This window comes from Hemitrygon akajei, chromosome 29, assembly GCF_048418815.1.
Source record: "Hemitrygon akajei chromosome 29, sHemAka1.3, whole genome shotgun sequence".
In the NCBI taxonomy this organism is placed as follows: Eukaryota; Metazoa; Chordata; class Chondrichthyes; order Myliobatiformes; family Dasyatidae; genus Hemitrygon; species Hemitrygon akajei.
In genome coordinates, this window is record NC_133152.1 from 5377973 (window position 1) to 5400879 (window position 22907).

Consider the following 22907-nt stretch of genomic DNA (forward strand, 5'->3'; position numbering starts at 1 on the left):
GCAGTTACTTCCCATCAACTTTTCAGTTCTTGAAACAACACAAAAAACCTTAATCAGTGGCATATGTCATGAAATTAGTTGTTTGCAGCAGTAGTACATTGCAATACATAATAATAAAAAAAACTATAAATTACAGAACTAAACTAAAAATCTGATCATGGAAGGAAAGAAGCTGTTCCTAAAATATCAAGTGTGTTTTCAGGCTTCTGTACCTCTTCCTTGATGGTAGCAATGAGAAGAGGGCACATCCTGGGTGATGGGGGACCCTGTTTTGAGGCATCATTTTTGAAGATGTCCTCTGTGCTGGGGAGGCTGATGCCAATGATGGAGCTGTCTGTGTTCGCAACTTTCTGCAGCTTTTACTGACCCTGTGCAGTGGCCTCTCTCCCCTTACTGGATGGTGATACAACAGGTAGAATGCTCTCCACAGTACATCTGTAGAAATTTGTGAGTATCCTTGGTGACATACCAAATCTCCTCAAGCTCCAAAAGAAATATAGATGCTGTTGTGCCTTCATGGAATAATAGATCTTCAGAGATGCTGACTGTCAGGAACTTTAAACTGCTCACCCATTCCAATACAGATCCTTTGATGAGGACTGCTATGTATTCCTTCCACTTCTCCTTCCTGAGGCCCACATTCAATTTCTTGGTCTGAATGAAATGTTATTGTTGTGACACCACCCAGCCAGCTGAACTTCTGCCAACAATAGTTGATGCCAACATCAGCAAATTTAGAGATGGCATTTGAGCTGTGCCTCGCCAAACAATCATGGATGTAGACAGAGTAGAGCAGTGAGCTAATCACATATCCTTGAGAGAGATGTGCTTGTGTTGATTGTCAGAAAGGAGACATTATTTCTGTTCTGCACAGTCTGTGATTTTCCGATGAGGAAGTCAAGGATCCAGTTCCAGAGAGAGGTACAGAGGCCCAGAATTTGGAGCCTGTTGATTAGTACTGAGGGTACAACAGTGTTGAATACTTACCGTAATCAATAAGCAGCAGCCTTACTTTGCAAATTATCTAGGTGATCCAAGGAGAGCCAAAGAGATTACATCTGCTGTAGACCTACTGTGGTGATAGACAAATTGCAGTGGGTCCAGGTCCAGGTCCTTGCTTAGGCTAGAGTTGATTCTGGCCATGACTAACCTTTCAAAGCACTTCATCAGAGTAGAAGTGAGTGGAACTGGACGATAGTTATCGAGGCAGCTCGCCTTGCTCTTACAGGCCACTGGTATGATTCTCCTTTCAAAGCAGGTTGGAACATCTTCTGACTGCAGTAGTGAGGGAATGAAGATGACCTTGAACACTCCTGTCAGTTGGTTGGCATAGACCTTCAGTACCCTGCTAGGTACACCATCAGGGCCTGATGCCTTGCAAGTATTCACCCTCTTGAAGGATGTTCTGACGTTGGCCTCCGAGACAGAAATCACAGGGTCAACAGATGCTGCAGAGATTCACATAGGTGTGGCTTTATTCTCCCTTTCAAAGCATGTACAAAAGTGAAGAGCAAAACTGACTCAACCTTTCAAATTCTTCCCAGCATTCAGTAATCATTGCAGATTATGGGGTGCCATGACAGTGTAGCAGTTTGCATAGCGCTGTTGCTGCTTGGGGCGTTGGAGTTTGGAGTTCAGTTCCGATGTTCTCTGTTAGAAAGTTTGGTGTGTGTGTGTGTGTGTCCTCTGGGTGCATTGCTTTCCTTCCACAATAAATTGTCCTGTGACAATTGTAGTAAATGCTCAGTGGGCCAGAAGGACCTGTTCCGTGCTATATTTCTAAGAAAAAAAATCTCTTTTGGCCTCACTTCTTCTTCTATGCCAGTTCCACATTATTCTGAAATCCTCATTCTTTCAAATATTTATCTCCACCTTAAATATGTCCATTGATCTGCTAACAGCTGTAGGGGCAGAAAATTCCAGTGAATTACTATCCTCTCAGAAGAAAATTCTTCACGACTCAATTTTAAATGTTAGTTCTTTATCTTGTAGTATAAGTGCCTTTGTCTTCACACTCCATGTTGGTTCAAGCTGTTCCGCAAACTGGGTGATACCTGACATATTTAAAATAATGCCCCCCATTCCCCATCCCTTTATCCCTCTTTTACCTCATCTCCTTCCCTGCCCATCACCTCCCTCTGGTGCCTCTCCCCTTTTTCTTTCTTCCATGACCTTCTGTCCTCTCCTATTAGATTTATAGAAATATAGAAAGCCTGCAGCACAATACAGGTCCTTTGACCCACAAAGCTATGCTGAACATGTCCTCACCTTAGAAATTACCTAGGATTACCCATAGCCCTCTATTTTTCTAAGGTCCGTATACCTATTCAGAAGTCTCTTAACTGACCCTATCGTATCCGCTTCCACCACCGTTGCCGGTAGCCCATTCCATGCATTCACCACTCTTTGTGTAAAAACTTACCCCTGACATCTCCTCTGTACCTTCTTCCAAGCACCTTAAAACTATGCCCTCTCATGTTAAACATTTCAGCCCTGGGAAAAAGCCTCTGACTGTACACACGGTCAATGCCTCTCATCATCTTATACACAAGGCTGGAGAAGGAGGCATCTTATTCCCCCTTCTCTAGTCCTATATCTCTTTCAACAATCAACTTCCCAGCTCTTTACTTCACCCTGGTATTTCTTCCTCCCCTCTCTTCTGACTGTGACTCCTCATCTTTTATTCTTCAGTCCTTCTGAAGGGTCTTGGCCTGAAACATCGATTGTACTCTTTTCCATTGATGCTGCCTTGCCTGCTGAGTTCCTTCAGCATTTTGTGTGCATTGTTTGGATTTCCAGCATCTGCAGATTTTCTCTTGACCTTTTGTTCACCACTGAGGTTGTTGCTAAGTAACATCACCCGTTGCATCTATCACTCATGCCTCATACCTTTCATTGCTTCGCTTTAGCCTCGAGCAGGCTAGTTCCTACAGTGTCCTGTCTCCCTCCCCCTGGTGGTCCAATGCAGTCATCATACCCTAACATAGGGAGCAAAAGTTATGTGGCTACCATTCTAAGTTGGCAAACTTGGGCAATGACGTTCTGTCAAAAAGGCTAATCTTCTCTCCCTGTGTCAGAAGAGGTGTGACATATTCTTAGCAGGAACTGAGCAGGATGGGGTTGTGAGGATTCTGTGGCCAATAGTGAGTGCACTGCCTGGGGCAAAGTGAACCAGTATCTTGCTCCCTCACTCCACTCACTTCCTTCTCATCACCAAAACTTCCAGTACATTCTGCATTTCCAAAAAGTATCTCTACAGTTATGACACAAAGGTGTTTGTGGTTGAACCAACAGTAAATATTACACATTTAGTTTTTCCCTGTAGTTCGGCAGCCACAGAATTCTGTACATTTATCAATGAAATGTATAAAATAAATGAGGGTTATGAGAAACCACAGTTTATACGTACAATGGTGATGTGGTTAAATCACTGGGCATGTAGCCAGATTCCTCATCCAGAGGCAAGAGTTCAAACCCACCTTGGATGCAGGGGAATGTAATTCAAATAGATGAATAAATCTGCTGTTAAAATGCCGAGTTACAGTTGTCATAACATTGTTAACATTGTTAGGCAATGCTAGTAACACTTCTGACTCACTAATCCTACCTGAAAAGGAAGTGTGCTGTCCTTACCTGGAAAGGCTTATATGTCATCCCAAGCTCATCATTATGGCTGACTCTTCGTTGCCTCTGATCAGCAATAACTGGTGATGGACAATAATTGCTGGCATTGTCTCGCACATCCTGTGAATAAAACACTTCAAGTAAAATAGGCAAGATTCATAGCAAGAGTCAATGTGAGCATTCATGATCTGAAGTGACTTTGGCCAACAGTGTAAACTTGGTGATTTCATCTTTCACACTCAAACCTGTCTCTTGAGGATTAGTTTCCATTTAAGTAGTTGTTCTTGGGGTCCTGTACCATGCTCTTCACAATAGTTGCCAGTATTTTTCTACTATTCAATTAAGGGCTGTCCTACTAGGGCTCTGTAAAAAAAATGCTAATATTTTGGTGTGATTTCTGTACAGGGAAACCATCTGAAAACCAAAATCTTTGAATCACTAAATATTTCAAAAAAGTATTCTGATTTTTATATAACCAAACTGGATATCCCTGCATTTTTTACATTATCTTCTTGTCCATTCACTCGGCCTATATGCATCGCTGAGAATCCCTTGGCATCCTCCTGACAATCAGCTTAACATCATTAGCAAATATGGATATGTAACACTTGGTTCCCTCAGTGTTGATATAAATTGAGACCCTTAAAATCCCCAAGGCACATCAGGATTTGAAGTCTTCCAAAATAAAAATTGCCTGTGGTTTCTGTCTCAGTCAATCTTCAGTCCACACCAGTATATTATCCCATTTCCATGTGCTCTGATATTTCTTATTAAACTCTAGCATGTCACCATATCCAAGGCCATCCACTAATTCCTCACGATCTGTTTTGTTATAATCTCAGATCTCTCAAAAGATCAGACAAAGCATGATTTTCTTTATATTAGTCAATGTTGACTCTGTCCAGTCCATTTATTATTTCTAAATATATGCTGAAATTTTCTTTAAATAAATTTTAATATTTTTTCCTAATATCGATCGTGGGCTAACTGATCTGTTATTCTTTCCGTCTCTCAGTATCCCTTTCACAACTCTCAGATGCTGTAAACAGGTCAGGACTTGATTTGCTTTCTTTCCATTTCTCCAATACTATTTTGCTTTATTTTATGTTATTTCATCATGTAATTACTTTACTATATAATTTCTTTTGGATTTCATTTACTCTGGACTCATAGAGCATGACTATTTCTAAAAGTATTTTGGTGTCTTCTGCAAAAGCAGCCATAAATATGTTGAGGTATTCTGCAGTTTCTTCATTCCCAGTGGAATTCCTCCCATACAAGACCCAGAACACTTGTAAATCCTTTCTCTTGTTACAGAGCAATAAAAGAATTTTACAGTATGTTTTATGTTTCTCACTGAAATATTCACATTCTGCTTAATCTTTCCTTGTCAATTTCTTGAATTTGCTGAGTTCTGAATTGCTCCTAATCCTCAAGTTTATTTTGATTTGTGCCATTGACTCATTGACCTTGTCACAGTATGTCTTTATCTCCTGTCCCATTCAGAGAACCCTAGCATTATCAACTTTACTAACTTTCACTATTGCCTTGTCTCTCTCTGCTAACTTTTCTGGTTTTCTTCAACAGAAGCTGCCCTGCAATGTGCTTAAAGGAAAAATAATTGGTTTATTATTGTGTTATAGACTTAGTACAGTGAAAATCTTTCTTTTGCTTGCCATCCAGGCAGGTCATTTCATCGCATCAGTACTTTGAGGTAGTACAATGGAATGAAAAATTAAATGTTGCAGTTACAGAGAAAGTACAGAGTAGACAGGCGATATATACAGCACTATTTATACGAGCTTCTTGAACACTGGTCATACCCAGTGTACCTTAAGCATGCCCCCAGTGGAGCAGTTACCCCTTTCTCCTAGCAATGGTGCCAGTTCCAATTCTCAGAACTTTCCTGCTCATTATCTCTATCCAGGCAGGTGGTGCCCATCAGCCTTGGATGGCTGCCCGCCTAGGTAAACGAAAACTCTGATTTTAAACCTCTGCTGCCTTGCGGCCATACCCATCCATGGGAAAGGCTTCGGGCTTAAACCCTGAGGAAGAAATCTGGAGCTGAGGACCCTAAAGCAGTTTGATGTTGTTTACAACTTCACTCTGGCAACCTCTGTAATGACATTGGTGCCAAGCTGTATCAGTGCTTGCCCTTCCTTTGGACTACATCAGTGATATGGAGAGGGGGAACCCGCTGCATGGGCAACAACCGGTCCTTCAAATCTTCTCACCCAGGCTTGCGCCCTGGAGAGAACACAGTCCACCAGAGGCACAAACCCATGATCCCCTGGGATCGACGACTGCCTACTATCTCAATCCCATTTTCATCTCCTCACAATTTATTTTCCTGCCTATCTCACTGTCACCATCACTAATTTTGGCAATGTTATCCAAGTTGTTTATTCAAATTGGAAAAAGTTAAAAGGCCACCACTGATCCTCCACGTGATCGCTCAGCACAACTTGCGAACCAGCAGAATGTTCATTTACACCTCCTATCTATCCAAGCCTTCCACTCCATGGGCTTCTATTTTCACACTGTCAATTGTCTAAAGCTTCAAACACTTACAGAAATAGACACAAAATGCTAGAGGAACTCAGCAGGCCAGGCAGCATTTATGGAAAAGAGCAACCAGTCAACGTTTTGGTCAGAGACCCTTCATAGGACTGGAAAAGAAAGGTCAGAAGTCAGAGTAAGAAGGTGGGTGAGAGGGAAGAAAGAAATAGGATGTAGTAGGTGATAGGTGAAACTGGAAGAAGGGGAGGGGTGAAGTACAGAGGTGAAATGGTGAGAAAGGTAAAGGCTGAAGGGGGAGTCTGAGGGCAGAAGGCCATGGAAGAAAGGAAGTGCGGGGAGCACCAGAGGGAGGTGATAGGCAGGTAAGGAGATAAGATGAGAGAGGGAAATGGGAATGGGAATGGTGAAGGGGAGTGGGTGTGGGGCATTACCGGAAATTCGAGAAATTGATGTTCATGCTATCAGGTTGGAGGCTACCCAAACTGAATATGGTGTTGCTCCTCCATCCTGAGTGTGGCCTCATTGCAACAGGAGGCCATGGTCTGACATGTTGGAATGGGAATGGGAAGTAGAATTGAAATGGGTGGCCACTGGGAGATCACGCTTTTACTGGTGAATGAAGTGTAGGTGTTTGACAAAACAGGCTCCCAATCTACGTCGGGTCTCACTGAAATACAGGAGTCCACACTGGGAGCATTAGACACAGGGCTCCAACAGACTCACAGATGAAGTGTTGCCTCGCCTGGAAGGATTGTTTGGAACCATGAATGGTAGTGAGGGAGGAGGTGTAGGGGCATGTGTAGCACTTATTCTGCTGGCAAGGATAAGTGCCAGGAGCGGGATCAGTTGGGAAGGATGAATAGACAACAGAGTCGCATAGGGAGTGATCCCTGCGAAAAACGGGAAGTGAGGTGGGAGGGAAAGATGCACTTGGTGGTGGAATCCTGTTGGAGATGGTGGAAGTTGTGGAGAATTATTGCTGGATGTGGATGCTGATGGGTTTGTAGATGAAGGCAAGAGGAACCCTATCCCTGGGTGGGAGTATGGGGTGAGAGCAGACATGCATGAAATGGAAGAGATGTAGTTGAGGGCAGCATTGATGGTGGAGGAAGAGAAGACCTTTTCTTTGAAGAAGGAAGTCATCTCTTTAGTTCTGGAATGAAAAGCCTCATCCAGAGAGCAGATGTGGTGAGGCGACTCTTCACCTGTGATTGTGTTGGGGCCATCTATTGTATCTGGTGGACCCGGTGTGGCCTCCTGTACATCAATGAGACCTGACGTAAATTGGGAGACCACTTCCCTGATTACTTATTCTCTGTACACCAGAAAAAGCAGGATCTCCCCGTGGCCACCTATTTCAATTTCACTTTCCATTCCCATTCTGAAATGTCAGACCATGGTCTCCTCTACTGCTGCGATGAGGCACTTAGAATGGAGGAGCAACACCTTATATTCTGTCTGGGTAGTCTCCAACGGTGATGGCATGAACATCGATTTCTCTAACTTCCTGTAATTGCCACCCCCCTCCACCATTCCCATTCCCATTTCCCTCTCTCACCTTATCTCCTTACCTGCCCATCACCCCCTCTGGTGCTCCTCCCCTTCCTTTTCTTCTGTAGCCTTCGACACTCTCCTATCAGGTACCCCCTTCTCCAGCCCTTTATCTCTTTCACCAATCAACTTCCCAGCTCTTTACTTCACCTCTCCCCCTCTTCCAGTTTTACCTATCATCTACTACCTTGTATTTCTCCTCTCCCACCACCTTCTTATCTAACTTCTAATTTCTTTTTTCCAGTCCTAATGAAGGGTCTTGACCTGAAACATCGAGTGTTTGCTCTTTTCCTTAGATGCTGTGTGGCCTGCTGAGTTCTTCCAGCATTTTGTGTGTATTAATTGGATTTCCAGCATCTGAAGATTTTCTCTTGTTTGTGATTATACAATTTCAATTGTGTTCATGATGAATCTCTCTGATTTCCATCACCTTTCACATATTGCAGTTGTAACACATCACCACATCTGTCTTAATTTAATTCATCGAAGATAAAGCTGGAACATTGTCTTTATTTCATTTTATTTCTCCAGAGAAACTTCAGCCTATGGTACAACATGCAGATTCTTCACTAGAATCCAGAGACTTGTATATCCTGGTTAGGCTCTTGACTTCACAATCTATCCTGTCATGGCCCTGCATCTACTTGTCTACCTGCACTGCAGTTGTCCGTAACTATAACACTGTTACAGTTCTTTGCTTGAATAACTGGGTTATGTTTGTCATCTTCCAATCTGTAGGGACTGTTGTACAATTTAGGGAATTTTTAAGATTTCCAACATCTATTAGAATCCTTTTAAAAAAGGATGTAGGTCATAAAGACCAGGGGATTTGTTTGTTTTCAGTCCCATTAATTTTACCAGTACTTTCACTGTACTAATTTTAATTAATTTGGGTTACAGTCTCCCTTGTGCTCATTGTGTTTATCACTATGCAAACAAGCACAAAGTATTTGCTTAACATTTTGCCTTTTTTTTATTCTCCAACAGTTTCTCCAGTGTCAGTCACTGAGGACCTCAGTTTAACTTTGGTTTAATCGCTGTCTCTTAACATAGTTATAAAAACCCTTATAAACTATATATTTGCAATTAACTTTGATGAAGTCAAATGCCAAAAAATAATAAAAGGATGAAAAATGCTCTGTATCTGAATGCATAACATTTGAAACAAATGAAGTAAATATGATTTCATAACCTTTCTGAAATCCTGCTGCTGTCTGTAAGGAGTTTGTATGTTCTCCCCATGACTGTGCAGGTTTTCTCCAGGTGCTCTGGTTTCCTCCCACTGTCCAAAGACCGGTTGGAAGGTTAATTGGTCATTACAAATTGTTACATGACTAGGCTGGGGTTAAGTCAGGGTCTGCTGGATAGCACAGTGTGAAGGGCTGGAAGAGCTGTTCTGTGCTGCATCTTCGTAAATAAATAAAATACACTGACAAGAAGGCATAGAGTGGGAGGTGAATATTGAAAGGTCCGTGACATTAACGAAGGAAACTTGAAAGAGTGGAACAATGAACAATCTGCTAGAGAAACTCTGTGGGTGGAGCAGCAACTGTGGGGGGAAAGAATTATCAATGTTTCAGTTGATGGCTCGTTCACCTCTTCTCTGCCCCTGCACTCTTGGCCTGCCCATCATCTTCCTCTGGTACCCTACCATCTTCCTTTTATTCTATTGTCAATGTCCATTACTCTCTCTGATCAGAGTCCTTCCTTTTCAGCCCTTTACCTCTTCCTCTTATCACCTCTCAGCTTCTCACATGATCTGTCTCTCCCTCTCCCACCCCTCACCTGATCATACTTGTCACCTGTTCAGCATGTACTCATTTTCTTCTCTCTAACTTCCTAATCTGGCTTCTGCCCCCTTCCTTTCCAGTGCTGATGAAGGATCTTAGTCCAAAACATCAACTGTTCATTTCTATCCATCGTTGCTGCCTGATTTGCTGAACACCACCCCCAGCACTTTTTGAGTGTTGCTCGGTTTCTTTAAAACTCCTTCCACTCACATAGAAACATAGAAAATAGGTGCAGGAGTAGGCCATTCAGCCCTTCGAGCCTGCACCGCCATTCAGTATAATCATGGCTGATCATCCAACTCAGAACCCTGTACCTGCTTTCCCTCCATACCCCCTGATCCCTTTAGCCACAAAGGCCATATCTAACTTTCTCTTAAATATAGCCAATGAACCAGCCTCAACTGTTTCTTGTGGCAGAGAATTCCACAGATTCACCACTCTCTGTGTGAAGAAGTTTTTCCTCATCTCGGTCCTAAAAGGCTTCCCCTTTATCCTTAAACTGTGACCTCTCGTTCTGGACTTCCCCAACATCGGAAACTATCTTCCTGCATCTAGCCTGTCCAATCCCTTTAGAATTTTATACGTTTCAATAAGATCCCCCCTCAATCTTCTAAATTCCAGTGAGTGTAAGCCTAGTCGATCCAGTCTTTCTTCATATGAAAGTCCAGGAATCAATCTGGTGAACCTTCTCTGTACTCCCTCTATGGCAAGAATGTCTTTCCTCAGATTAGGTGACCAAAACTGCACACAATACTCTAGGTGCTAGGTGCGGTCTCACCAAGGCCTTGTACAACTGCAGTAGAACCTCCCTGCTCCTGTACTCAAATCCTTTTGCTATGAATGCCAACATACCATTTGCCTTTTTCACCACCTGCTGTACCTGCATGCCCACCTTCAATGACTGGTGTACAATGACACCCAGGTCTCGTTGCACCTCCCCTTCTCCTAATCGGCCACCGTTCAGATAATAATCTGTTTCCCTGTTCTTGCAACCAAAGTGGATAACCTCACATTTATCCACATTAAGTTGCATCTGCCATGAATTTGCCTACTCACCTAACCTATCCAAGTCACCCTGCATCCTCTTAGCATCCTTCTCACAGCTAACACCGCCGCCCAGCTTTGTGTCATCCGCAAACTTGGAGATGCTGCATTTAATTCCCTCATCTAAATCATTAATATATGTTGTAAACAACTGGGGTCCCAGCACTGAGCCTTGCGGTACCCCACTAGTCACTGCTTGCCATTCTGAAAAAGTTCAGTTTACTCCCACTCTTTGCTTCCTGTCTGCTAACCAATTCTCTATCCACATCAATACCATACCCCCAATACTGTGTGCTTTAAGTTTGCACACTAATCTCCTGTGTGGGACCTTGTCAAAAGCCTTTTGAAAATCTAAATATACCACATCCACTGGCTCTCCCCTATCCACTCTACTAGTTACATCTTCAAAAAATTCTATAAGATTCGTCAGACATGATTTTCCTTTCATAAATCCATGCTGACTTTGTCCGATGATTTCACCTTTTTCCAAATGTGCTGTTATCACATCTTTGATAACCGACTCTAGCATTTTCCCCACCACCGATGTCAGACTAACCAGTCTATAATTCCCCGGTTTCTCTCTCCCTCCTTTTTTAAAAAGTGGGGTTACATTAGCCACCCTCCAATCCTCAGGAACTAATCCAGAATCTAAGGAGTTTTGAAAAATTATCACTAATGCATCCACTATTTCTTGGGCTACTTCCTTAAGCACTCTAGGATGCAGACCATCTGGCCCTGGGGATTTATCTGCCTTTAATCCCTTCAATTTACCTAACACCACTTCCCTACTAACATGTATTTCCCTCAGTTCCTCCATCTCACTAGACCCTCAGTCCCTTACTATTTCCAGAAGATTATTTATGTCCTGCTTAGTGAAGACAGAACCAAAGCAATTATTCAATTGATCTGCCATGTCTTTGTTCCCTATGATCAATTCACCTGTTTCTGACTGTAAAGGACCTACATTTGTCTTGACCAATCTTTTTCTTTTCACGTATCTATATAAGTTTTTACAGTCAGTTTTTATGTTCCCTGCCAGCTTTCTCTCATAATCTTTTTTCCCTTTCCTAATTAAGCCCTTTGTCCTCCTCTGCTGGTCTCTGAATTTCTCCCAGTCCTCAGGTGTGCTGCTTTTTTTTGCTAATTTATATGTTTCTTCTTTGGACTTGATACTATCCCTAATTTCCCTTGTCAGCCACGGGTGCACTAGCTTCCCTGGTTTATTCTTTTGCCGAACTGGGATGAACAATTGTTGTAGTTCATCCATGCAATCTTTAAATGCTTGTCATTGCATATCCACCGTCAACCCTTTAAGTATCATTTGCCAGTCTATCTTAGCTAATTCACACCTCATACCTTCAAAGTTACCCTTCTTTAAGTTCAGAACCTTTGTTTCTGAATTAACTATGTCACTCTCCATCTTAATGAAGAATTCCACCATATTATGGTCACTCTTACCCAAGGGGCCTCGCACGACAAGCTTGCTAACTAACCCTTCCTCATTGCTCAATACCCAATCTAGAATGGCCTGCTGTCTAGTTGGTTCCTCGACATGTTGGCTCAGAAAACCATCCCGCATACATTCCAAGAAATCCTCTTCCTCAGCACCCTTACCAATTTGGTTCACCTAATCTATATGTAGATTGAAGTCACCCATTATAACTACTGTTCCTTTATTGCACGCATTTCTAATTTCCTGTTTAATGCCATCCCCAACCTCACTACTACTGTTAGGTGGCCTGTACACAACTCCCACCAGCGTTTTCTGCCCCTTAGTGTAATGCAGCTCTACCCATATCGATACCACATCCTCCAGGCTAATGTCCTTCCTTTCTATTGCGTTAATCTCCTCTCTAACCAGCAATGCTACCCCACCTCTTTTTCTTTTCTGTCTATCCCTCCTGAATATTGAATATCCCTGCATGTTGAGCTCCCATCCTTGGTCACCCTGGAGCCATGTCTCTGTGATCCCAACTATATCATATTCATTAATAACTATCTGCTCATTCAATTCATCCACCTTGTTACGAATGCTCCTCGCATCGACACACAAAGCATTCAGGCTTGTTTTTACAACACTCTTAGCCCTTATACAATTATGTTGAAAAGTGGCTCTTTTTGCTTTTTGCCCTGGATTTGCCTGCCTGCCACTTTTACTTTTCACCTTACTACTTTTTGCTTCACCTTGGAACTATTTTCATCTTGCTTTTGCTCTCCCGATCAGGGGAAAATGATCTATCCTATCTATATCATATATCATATATCTATATCTATATCTATATCTATATCATATATTCTTCTATAAATTCACACTTTTGCCTCCTTTGTTCCAGGGAAAGCAAAGTTAAACTGTCCAATCTCTCTACATAAATAAACCCTCCAGTTCAGGCAACATTTTGTGAATCTCCTCTACAGATTCTCACATCTTCCTCTGGGTTGACCACAACAGCACACAATACTCCAAGTGCAGCTTAACCAGTGTTTTGTAAAATTGCAACATAATCTCCCAACTCTCATATTCTAATGTTTGACTTGCATGTTAATTCCACTACAGCTGGAGATCAGAGGTGAAGCACCAAGAAGACGGAAAAAAGGGCTGGTGTTGTGAAACAGTCCCTAACCTCCATTAGGAGTGGGTATCTGTTGGCCCATGGTTCAAAATTTGTTCATTGGGATCATATTGAAGAAAGGAGATACCTGACTGCAGCAAACATTCTGCTGGGGGAGCTCAACAGGATAAGCAGCATCTGTGGGAGGAAAGGAACTGTTGATATTTCAGGTCAAAAAACTGCTGCAGACCTGCTGAGTTCTTCCAGTAGATTGTTTGTTGCTCCAGATTCTAGCAAGTGCAGTCTCTTGTGTCCCCAGATACTTTATTGCAGTATAAAGATTCTCCTCAACTACCTCCCTCCATTGGCCAATCCCACACCAGGACCCTGGCCATGGAGTGGTCCAATAGGAAGGTTATCACTAAACAGGACAAACTACCCATTTGACTGATAGCAAATTGCCACCCTAAACATTCTCTCCCTCTGTGACTGATGCACAGATACTGTAGGGTAGACTTCAATGGGGTGCACTGAAGTCACCCTGACACGTTACTTCCAAACTGCAACCTCTACCACAAAGAAGGTCGGGGAGCAGCAGGTGTGTCACCTGCAAATGCCACTGTGGAAATACATTGCCGGTTCTTCAATGACAATGGATCCAAATGCTGGAACTCCATTCTCAAAAGCAAAGTCAGAGTCAATAATCAGAAAGACGGTCGTGAATCAAGAAAAGGAGTCATCACCAGCTTCTCAAGGACATTTAGGGATGGGTAATAAAATCTGGCTATGGTAGTGGACCAAAATCCCAAAAATAAACATACAAACACATTATCTAAGGAATATTATTAATTATAGTCAATATCATAATGGAAGAATTATTTTTGAGAACTATTTTCAACTTTTCATATGTCCTCGGTCAGAATCCCATTCAATGAGAAAACTGGCAAGATCATCAACTTGAGACTAGAAGACCATAAGACATGGAGCAGAATTATGCCATTTGGCTCATCGATACTGCTCCACCAGTCCATCATAGCTGAACCCCATTGTCCTGCCATGAACTTTGATGCCTTTACTAATCAGGAACCTATCAACCTCTGCTTTAAATATACAGGGCAGCTTGGCCTCCCCAGCTATCTGTGGCAGTGAATTTCACAAGATCTACCACCCTCTGGATAAAGAAGCTGCTCAGCATCTTTGTTCTAAAGTGACATCCTTCTATTCTGTGACTGTGTTCTCTGACCCTAGACTCTCCCACTATTGGAAACATCCTCCCCAAGCCCACTCTATCTAAGTTCATGGGTCTCAATGAAATCCTCCCTCATTCTTTTAATTTTCAGCATGTACAGGCCCAGAACAAACTTATATTAACCCTTTCATTTCTGTGATCAGCACATCCTTTCTTAAAAAAGGGGCCCAAAGCTGCTCACAATGTTCCAAATGAGCTCTGACCAATGCCTTATAAAGTATCAGCATTACATCACTTTTTCAAAATTTCTAGTCCTCATAAAATGAATTCTAAAATTGCATTTACCTTTCTCACCAGTGATTCAGCCTGCAAGTTAACCTTTATGGAATACAGCTACACAATGGCTCCCTGGTCCCTTTTCATCTCCAATTTCTGAATCTGTTTCTTTTTTAAAACACTTCTAGCAAAGTGCATGGCCATACACTTCCTTACACTGTATTCAATCTACTACTTCCTTGCCCATTCTCCTAGTCTAAACAAGTCCTTCTGCAGATTCCTGCTTCCCCAACCCTACCTGCCCCTTCATCAGCCTCTCTGTATCATCTGCAACTTGGACAAAGCCATCATCCAGGTCATTAACATATAAATAGCAGACCCAACACTGACCTCTGCAGAACACCATTTGTCACTGGCAACCTACAGGAAAAGCACTCCTTTGTTCCTATTCTTTACCTTCTGCTAGACAGCTACTCTTCAATACACACTAGTATCTTCTCTGTTATACCATGGGATCCTATCTTGTTTAGCAGCCTCATGTGCAACGCCTTGTCAAAAGGCTTCTGAAAACCCAAATAAACAACACCCACTAAATCTCCTTTGTCTATACTGCCTGGTATTTCCTCAAAGAATTCCAACAGATATGCTATGAGAGATTTCACCTCATGGAAACCTTGCTGACTGGAGCTTATTTCCCCCCCAAGTACCTGAAAGCCTCATCCTTATGAATGGAATCAATCTAACCTCTTACCAACCAGTGAAGGTAGACTTACTGGCCTATAATATCCTGTCTTTTTCCTCCATCCCTTCTTAAAGAGTGGAATGACATTTATAATGTTCCAGTACTGTGGAACCATTTCAGAATCAAGTGATTCTTGAAAGATGGTGACTCATACCTCCACAATATCTCTTCAGCTATCTCTTTCTGAACCCCAGGGTGTAGTTCACCTGGTCCAGCTGATTTGTCTCCCTTCTGCAAGTTATATCTACAAGTTTTGTGTGCAGCCTGCAAAACGGCTCTGTGTGAGCACTTGCTGCACTTGCATCAGGAACCACAATGGGGTCCACCAGCTCCCACATCATGCTGCTACAACACGTCACTTGATCTTGCAATCCTACTTTAGTTAATTAGTTGTAATTAGGTATATTTTTAGTTAACTATTATAAAAATGTATCTGTTATTACTTGCTACTCACCCGTGCCTCCAAAGCCTGCACTGGCCCACTCATACAGCTTACACCTTACTTCTTTTTATTGACTCAAATGAAACTCACATACAATGAGTTTTGTTCTTTTTAATGGTTTCCCTGTCATTTTTAATGGTCTAAAATTGTGTTTAAAGGATTTCACAACACGTGGACATCAAATACCTTTGTTAGGATTTGTAGAGGAGGCTTGTCTCAAATGCAGAGCAGTAGAGAAACTTCAGCAATAAATAATACTTTACTAATACACTGATAATTAACAAGCCATGGGAGGCCACAAAACAGGAGAGAACAGATGCTAACCACCATAAACATCAAGGTAACTGAAAGCTAAGGGGATCTGGTTGAGCCTGGCTGGTTTGATGGTGAACAAGGACCATCAAGGGTTTAAATAGGCTGCAGGCTGAAAGGACTAGATAGGGTGGATGTGGAGAGGATAGTTTCCTATCCAGAACTAGAGAGCATAGCCTCAAAATTGAGGGGTGATCTTTAATAACTGAGGTAAGGAGAATTTATTTTAGCTAGAGAGTGGTGAATCTGTGGAATGCTTTGCCACAGACTGCGGTGGAGGCCCAATCTGTGGGTATATTTAAAGGAGAAGTTGATAGTTTCCTGATCAGTCAGGGCATCAAAGGATATGGTGAGAAGGCAGGTATATGGGGTTGGGTGGGATCTGGGATCAGCCATGATGGAATGGCAGAGCAGACTCGATGGGCTGAATGGCCTAATTCTGCTTGTATGTTTTCTGGTCTTATGGTCTTAGGTGATGAGCTGGAAATGAATGGCAGGTGACTCCTGTTAGCAGGCTGGTAACTGAGAGTTGCCTGACCGTGCAGGCTTGACAGAACCCTACTTCTTATGGCCAGCACCCGACGAACCAGGGTGATCATGATGGGTCCAGTGGAACACCTTGAAGAGTGATGGATCCAAGGTGGAACAGGACAGTACAGCACCTTTCCTCTGGGCCATACCATATAACAATCACAATCACAGCACGGAAACAGGCCATTCCGGCCCTCCTAGTCCGTGCCGAACTCTTAATCTCACCTAGTCCCACCTACCCGCACTCAGTCCATAACCCTCCACTCCTATCCTATCCATATACCTATCCAATTTTACCTTAAATGACACAACTGAACTGGCCTCTACTACTTCTACAGGAAGCTCATTCCACACAGCTATCACTCTCTGAGTAAAGAAATACCCCCTCGTGTTTCCCTTAAACTTTTGCCCCCTAACTCTCAAATCATGTCCTCTCGTTTGAATCTCCCCTACTCTCAATGGAAACAGCCTATTCACGTCAACTCTATCTATCCCTCTCAACATTTTAAATACCTCGATCAAATCCCCCCTCAACCTTCTACGCTCCAATGAATAGAGACCTAACTTGTTCAACCTTTCTCTGTAACTTAAGTGCTGAAACCCAGGTAACATCCTAGTAAATCGTCTCTGCACTCTCTCTAATTTATTGATATCTTTCCTATAATTCGGTGACCAGAACTGTACACAATATTCCAAATTTGGCCTTACCAATGCCTTGTACAATTTTAACATTACATCCCAACTTCTGCACTCAATGCTCTGATTTATAAAGGCCAGCGTTCCAAAAGCCTTCTTCACCACCCTATCTACATGAGACTCCACCTTCAGGGAACTATGCACTGTTATTCCTAGATCTCTCTGTTCCACTGCATTCCTCAATGCCCTACCATTTACCCTGTATGTTCTATTTGGATTATTCCTGCCAAAATGTAGAACCTCACACTTCTCAGCATTAAACTTCATCTGCCAACGTTCAGCCCGTTCTTCTAACCGGCATAAATCTCCCTGCAAGCTTTGAAAACCCACCTCATTATCCACAACACCTCCTACCTTAGTATCATCAGCATACTTACTAATCCAATTTACCACCCCATCATCCAGATCATTTATGTATATTACAAACAACATTGGGCCCAAAACAGATCCCTGAGGCACCCCGCTAGTCACCGGCCTCCATCCCGATAAACAATTATCCACCACTACTCTCTGGCATCTCCCATCTAGCCACTGTTGAATCCATTTTATTACTCCAGCATTAATACCTAACGACTGAACCTTCTTAACTAACCTTCCATGTGGAACTTTGTCAAAGGCCTTGCTGAAGTCCATATAGACTACATCCACTGCCTTACCCTCGTCAACATTCCTCGTAACTACTTCAAAAAATTCAATAAGGTTTGTCAAACATGACCTTCCACGCACAAATCCATGCTGGCTACTCCTAATCAGATCCTGTCTATCCAGATAATTATAAATACTATCTCTAAGAATACTTTCCATTAATTTACCCACCACTGATGTCAAACTGACAGGTCTATAATTGCCAGGCTTACTTCTAGAACCCTTTTTAAACAATGGAACCACATGAGCAATACGCCAATCCTCCGGCACAATCCCTGTTTCTAATGACATCTGAAAGATCTCCGTCAGAGCTCCTGCTATCTCTACACAAACTTCCCTCAAGGTCCTGGGGAATATCCGGTCAGGACCCGGAGATTTATCCACTTTTAAATTTCTTAAAAGCGCCAGTACTTCCACCTCTTTAATTGTCATAGGTTCCATAACTTCCTTACTTGTTTCCCACACCTTACACCATTCAATATCCTTCTCCTTAGTGAATACCGAAGAGAAGAAATCGTTCAAAATCTCTCTCATCTCCCTCGGCTCCACACATAGCTGACCACCCTGATTCTCTAAGGGACCAATTTTATCCCTCACTATCCTCTTGCTTTTAATATAACTGTAGAAGCCTTTCGGATTTACTTCCACCTTATTTGCCAAACCAAACTCGTAACTTCTTTTAGCTTTTCTAATCTCTTTCTTAAGTTTCCTTTTACATTCTTTATATTCCTCGAGCAATTCCTTTACTCCATGCTGCCTATATCTATTGTAGACATCCCTCTTTTTTCGAACCAAGTTTCTAATATCCCTTGAAAACTATGGCGCTTTCAAACCTTTAACCTTTCCTTTCAACCGAACAGGAACATAAAGATTCTGTACCCTCATAATTTCACCCTTAAATGACCTCCATTTCTCTATTACATCCTTCCCATAAAACAACTTGACCCATTCCACTCTCTCTAAATCCCTGCGCATCTCCTCAAAGTTAGCCTTTCTCCAATCAAAAATCTCAACTCTAGGTCCAGTCCTGTCCTTCTCCATAATTATATTGAAGCTAATGCTATTGTGATCACTGGACCCGAAGTGCTCCCCAACACATACATCTGTCAGCTGACCTATCGCATTCCCTAACAGGAGATCCAACACTGCCCCATCTCTAGTCGGTACTTCTATGTATTGTTGCAAAAAGCTATCCTGCACACATTTCACAAACTCTAAACCATCCAGCCCTTTTACAGAATGAGCTTCCCAATCTATGTGTGGAAAATTAAAATCTCCCACAATCACCACCTTGTGTTTACTACAAATATCTGCTATCTCCTTACACATTTGCTCTTCCAACTCACGCTCCCCATTAGGTGGCCTATAATACACTCCTATCAGTGTTACTACACCTTTCCCATTCCTCAATTCCACCCAAATAGCCTCCCTAGAGGAGCTCTGTAATCTATCCTTCCAAAGCACCGCCATAAGATTTTCTCGGACAAGCAATGCAACACCTCCTCCTCTGGCCCCTCCTACTCTATCACACCTGAAGCAACTAAATCCAGGAATATTTAGTTGCCAATCACACCCTTCCTGCAACCATGTTTCACTAATAGCTACAACATCATAATTCCAGGTATCAATCCACACTTTAAGCTCATCCACCTTTCTTACAATGCTCCTAGCATTAAAATAGATACATTTAAGATACTCTCCACCTCCTCCTCTCTTTTCATCCCTAGCAATGCAATCAAATTTATTATCCTTTTCTTTCTTCTCCCCTACAACTTCGGGCTGAGCGCATCCCTCCTCCATCACCTGCCTGTCCTCCCTCACACACGGTCTACTTACTTGCTCTACTGGTGAACTAACCTCCTCTCCCATAGTTTCCTCAAATTGATTTCCGCCCCCCCATCTTACTAGTTTAAAGTCTGCCCCGTAGCCCTAGCAAACCTCCCCGCTAGGATATTGGTCCCCCTAGGATTCAAGTGTAACCTGTCCTTCTTGAACAGGTCACGCCTGCCCCAGAAGAGGTCCCAATGATCCAGAAACTTGAATCCCTGCCCCCTGCTCCAATCCCTCAACCACGCATTCATCCTCCACCTAATTCCATTCCTACTCTCACTGTCGCGTGGCACAGGCAGTAATCCCGAGATTACTACCTTTGCGGTCCTTCTTCTTAACTGCCTTCCTAACTCCCTATACTCTCGTTTCAGGACCTCTTCCCCTTTCCTACCTATGTCATTGGTACCTACATGTACCACGACCTCTGGCTCCTCACCCTCCCACTTCAGGATATCTTGGACGCGATCAGAAACGTCCCGGACCCTGGCACCAGGGAGGCAAACTACCATCCGGGACTCCCGATCACCTCCACAGAACCGCCTGTCTGAACCCCTGACTATCGAGTCCCCTATTACTATGGTCCTCTTTCTTCTATCCCTACCCTTCTGAGCTACAGGGCCGTCCTCTGTGCCGGAGGCCCGGCCACTGTCACTTCCTCCAGGTAGGCTGTCCCCCCCAACAGTACTCAAACATGAGTACTTATTGTCAAGGGGTACAGCCACTGGGGTACTCTCTAGTACCTGCCCCTTCCCCTTCCTGACCGTGACCCACCTATCTGCCTCCCGTGGCCCCGGAGTGACCACCTGCCTGTAACTCCTCTCTATCACCTCCTCACTCTCCCTGACCAGGCGAAGGGTGCACAGTACCCTTCCCAGTCAACCAGGTACTGTGCACCTCATCCACAACAATGTGAATCCATCAACCTGGAGACCATGTACACTGGACTATCTTCCACCAGTTTAGGTTCCAGAGGTAGAAGGCTCAGATGGGTTGACTGGTTAATGGACAATGGGCTTGAGGCAGGACATGTGAAAGATAGGTGTGATCCAGTGGCAGCTGAAGACAGTAAGTGAGTAGATTGATGCAATGGGTAATCTTGAAGGGACCAATGAACCAGGGTGAGAGCTTGTGGGAGTCAATGCCCAGAGGCAGATCTTGGGTGGATGGCCAGACAGTCCCTAGGCTGGAGTGGTCTGGCTGGACACTGTTGGCAGTTGGCCTGGTGACGGCAGGTGCAGTTGTCAGTTATAACAACCCTCTGTGCCCTGTTCGATGCATTCTGGTAGTGGCAAACCAGGGCCCTGGCATTTGGGATCTCCACAGTTGGCTCCAACATGGGCACAATGGTGGCCAGTACCTATGAAGAACTTCAAATGGTGACATACCCACAGCAGAAGTGGTCTGTAGATCACGGAACAGCTCAGCCCAGAGCAGATGCTTCTTCCGTGTGGATGGGTTTGAGGCTGTGAAGCATCATGGAGATTTCTCCGCTTGCTGATGGGCAATTATGACTGATCATTGGTCTGCAGGTTATAGCCAGAGGAAAACTCAGTGAGGTGTGGATCAGGGAGCAGAAAGCTTACCAGAAGGGGGAGAGAATTTGTGGGCTTCATTCTGATACAATGTCCTGAGGGAAACTGTGAAGGCAAATTACATGTTGGACTACCAAGTCCGCTGTCTCAGCGGCTGACAGATGTTTGGGAAATGCAATGAAGTGGGCTGCCTTAGAGAATGGCTCCACCCTATCCTGCTCACCATGGCTCCATCGGAAGGTGGCAAACTCATGACAAAATCCATGGTGATGTGGGAACACGGGCTTGACCAGTAGGGACCACAGGCCACTGTCTGAAAGAATTGGGCTAGGAACATTGAGAGCAGGCACTGACACACATTTGCTGTCATGGTAGGTCACCAGCAATGGAGGGAGAACAGAAGGTCAAATGCACAGTCATGTGGTCTGTGAGGTGGCAGGGTGCTGGCTTTCCTTTGACTGAAGGCAATGGCTAGGTCATGGTATTCTTGTGGGAATTCGGTGAGGACAAGGGTTTCCTCCGTCTCCTCGTATTTATGGGGTGAAATCCAGGTAGGTGATCCAGCAGGTGGGTCTCCAACTCAACAATGAACCAGATGACCAAGCAAAGTGAAGGTCCTGAGTGGAGAGCCAGGGGTAACCGAAGATGAGAGGAGTGTTAGATGAGTCAATAAGCAGGAGCTGGATGAACTCGTGGTGCTCTCTGATGCTCATGCGCACCGGCTGTGTGTGTGCTCTGATCATCCCAGAATGCAAGGGATAGCTGTCAATGGTGTGATGTAGAAGCAATGAGAGATAGGCAGGGTTGAGTCTAAGATGCACACACAGAGTCCGGTCCAGAAAGTTGCCTGCTGCACCAGAATCCGCCAGACCCTCCTGTGCACGAAGAGCTATGGGAGATGTGGAGTCAGGTTATAGTGAAATGAGGGACTGGGGAGTGCTTACCTGATGGTCCTGTTTCTCAGACACCATTACCATTTGATACCTGGGTGATCGGCTGTCCGGCAGTAAGTGCTGAAGTTGTTTCTCCATCAACACTCAGACTTTGGTGGGGTTAAGGGAGCTCTCCCTGACTGCATGGGCTCTGGAGGTGTTGCTGGTGAGGGTCCGACAGCCAGAAATAGTTCTGGCAATGGAAATGGGCTTCTGGCTATTGATCTGGAGGGTCGTTCCATTAGACACTTGTCCGTACGTAGGGCTAGAGTGATGAGGCTTTCAAGGTTGCTGGGTATCTCCCAGGTACACAGCTTGTCTTTCAAGTGCTCCAAAAGGCTGTGATGGTAACAGGCCAGCAGAGCTTCCACGTTCCAGCCACTCTCTACTGTGAGGGTCCTGAATCCCACTGTGTAATCCAGTACTGTGCATGAGTCTAGATGCTGATGAAGTATCAAATCCATTGTCTGAGGGAGGAGGTTGACTGGAGTGTGGCTCTGTGTTGAGACAGAGACATGCTTGAGAATGGCAAGCAGATGATCAATTCTGTAACTTCCAAACATTGAACTAATTCAAATGAAGATGAGCCCGAAAATACTGGTGTAACGTCGAGTTTACTTTGATGACATATGCAATTAATGTATTTTCACATGTAACCCACAATTAAATATTTAAATATAGAGGAAATTTAAATATCAGTAA